At 34.7% G+C, this 2,800-nt stretch overlaps 1 pseudogene; it reads left to right on the top strand.

Annotated features, from left to right (window-relative positions):
* Positions 1-604: 604 nt before the first annotated feature.
* On the top strand, positions 605-2,332 carry LOC141659751 (putative pectinesterase/pectinesterase inhibitor 41; annotated as a pseudogene).
* The last annotated feature ends 468 nt before the right edge of the window (positions 2,333-2,800 follow it).

Here is a 2,800-nt window from a genome sequence, read left to right on the forward strand (position 1 = left end):
CCCTCCTTCACCAAAAACTAAACCCATGTTCTCTTGTATATCTATCCTCTCAACTCTCTTCCTCTCCGGTATTTCACTCTTATTCTCTCTCATATCCCTCTCTATATCTTTCTCATTCTCTCTCATATCTCTCTCTCTCTCTGTTTTCTTCTTCCTCTTCTCTCTATCTAGGACCATATTTCCATAATTAAAACCCTAATTTATATCACCATCTGACATTGCAAGTAATTAGGGTTCCAATTAAACACCAAATTATAGATCTTCAATTAATCAAACTCTTGCTATGAGAAACCCTAATTTCTCGACCTGACTTGGATTAGTTATTTAATTGGGTTTTGTTTTCTTTATCAAGATTTGTTTTTTCGTGTTCTTATTTTTTATTGGTGTTTTCAACAAGTTTTGAAATATCAGTACCTATCTCAAATTGGAGGTTTAAAAGCATGTGGATGAGATTTATGAGAAAGTGAAGGAGAAAGCTTGGGGTAAGTAATTAAAAACTTTACTCTCAAGAAAACCTCTTTGGTCTTGATTTATGAATGTTCTATATCTCTCTTATGCATTTGACTTTTTTTTATCAAAGAGTGAGAGAATTTGAGCAAGAGGGATGTCAGCTCTAGATCATCTCGATTTGGAGGATAACAAGGTTTTGAGAGAGCGGAGTTTATATAAGATGAAGAAAATGGTCGAGAAGAGGCGACAAGGAGTTGCGTTAGGTTATGGTGAGTACATGGAGATTTATGTCTTGAAGGTGTTCTTTTCTGTTGTTAAAGCTAGTGATCGCGTTGTTTACCAATTTTATTGTGAAAATTGGCCTTTCAAGGTATGATTATTATGTGTATCTTCATGTTCGTAGTTAATTTTATGTTTTGTGTTGTATATGATGTGTAATGCATCATGTTTGATAGTGTATATGATGTCAATCATCTCTTCCGAATAACAACAACGCCAAAGTGCATGGCTATGGATGCTCATCCTTCACCAACTCCTTGTCAACTGCTCGTAGATTTTTGTCATTGACACAAAAATTTCTTCAGCGAAGCTCTGGTTTGACAACCAGAGCTATTGCTGGTCTTAAAGATTGTAGTTTACTAGCTGAGCTTAATGTTGATTATATATTAGAGTCTTCCACAATAATCAAGCAAGCTCAGACCTTATTTGTTTCTCAAGCAGACACTGTTCATACATTAATGATATATGTTTTAACCAATACACAAACTTGTTTAGACGGGCTCGAAGAAACTGCTTCTTCTTGAAGTTTGAAAGATAGAGTATATGTTCCTCTTGTTAATGCAACTAAGTTTTATAGTGTTTCTTTATCTCTTTTCCAAACAGGTTGGGTTCCAACTACAAAAAGAGTTTTATCTCGTACTCCTAAGAGGAGAGGAGCATTTGCACACGTTAGATTCCCCTTTAAAACATCTGACAAAAATAAAGCAATTCTTTAAAAGATAGGTCGCAGACATCTTCTATAAGATGATAATGATTATATAGTAGTGAGTAACATTGTTGTCGTGAGTCAAGATGGAACAGGGGACTTTACAACCATCAAGGATGCCTTAACTTTGGCTCCCAACAAAACCGTAGCTAGTGATGGCTACTTTGTGATATATGTCACAGTTGGGGTCTATGTAGAATATGTGTCCATTCCAAAGAATAACAAGTACATTATGATGATTGGCGATATAATTAACCAGACAGTGATCACTGGCAACCATAGTACTGCTGATGGCTTGGCACCTTTTAACTCTGCAATATTTGGTAAGACATTATTAATTTCTTGATTTAATTGAGTCAATTTTAACTTGTAAAATTTTATACTTCGATATTATATAATACTTTTAACATATACTCATATAATGTTGTTTATGCAGCTGTAGTGGGACAGGGATTCGTAGCAGTAAATATAACATTCAGGAACACAGCAGGGGCAGTAAATCACCAGGAAGTTGCAATGTGAAATAGGGCAGATATGTCAACATTCTTTAGCTACAGCTTTGAAGGGTATCAAGATACCCTGTATCCCCACTCCAATAGGAAATTCTACACAGAATGTGACATATATGGCCCAATCGACTTTATATTTGGCAACGGAGCAGCTGTGCTACAAGATTGCAACATCTATCCACGTAAATTTAAATGTATTTTCAGTTTTTTTCTTTTTATTCAGTAGATGTTGGCTGTAAATTGTTCATTCAGCTCTGATACAGTGTATGCTCTACAGGTTTTGAAAGAAAGAGCAAAGAATAGAGTGGATGATCTACAGGGTATGTTCTGTGATCTTCAATCAGCTGGAAAAGAGAGTCGTACTAATGATGTTGCTTTATTAGAATAACAAGTTAATCGGATGCTTGGAGAATGACAATCTGTACTTAATCATCCTTCTCCTGCTTCTTCTTTTCAGGTTATCATACCCACCCTCTTATATATGTATTATAGTGTTTGCTGATTGTTTTGGTTTTTGATTGCGTAATTTTTTTTTGTTGTTTGATCTTTGTGTGATTTGACAATTATGATAAACGGGGATTTGTGCGTGGGATAGGATAATTTAATATGTATTTATGTTTTGATTAAAATTATAACTACTTTAAGTTGAATCAGAAAAAAACACTTTAAATATATTTTAAGGAATATATTTTTAGGTAGTTGCAAAGGGCATGAAACAGGAAGCCTTGGCTCGACTAAGAAGAACCAAACTCAACGGATCGCTGAAGGCCGCTGCTATAATTTATACGACATGTCACAGTTCTATTTTGAGTATTATATCCATAACTTTCTTGTTGCTATTTAATTTGATTCAGAA

This window comes from Apium graveolens, chromosome 5 (assembly GCF_009905375.1).
Source record: "Apium graveolens cultivar Ventura chromosome 5, ASM990537v1, whole genome shotgun sequence".
In the NCBI taxonomy this organism is placed as follows: domain Eukaryota; kingdom Viridiplantae; phylum Streptophyta; class Magnoliopsida; order Apiales; family Apiaceae; genus Apium; species Apium graveolens.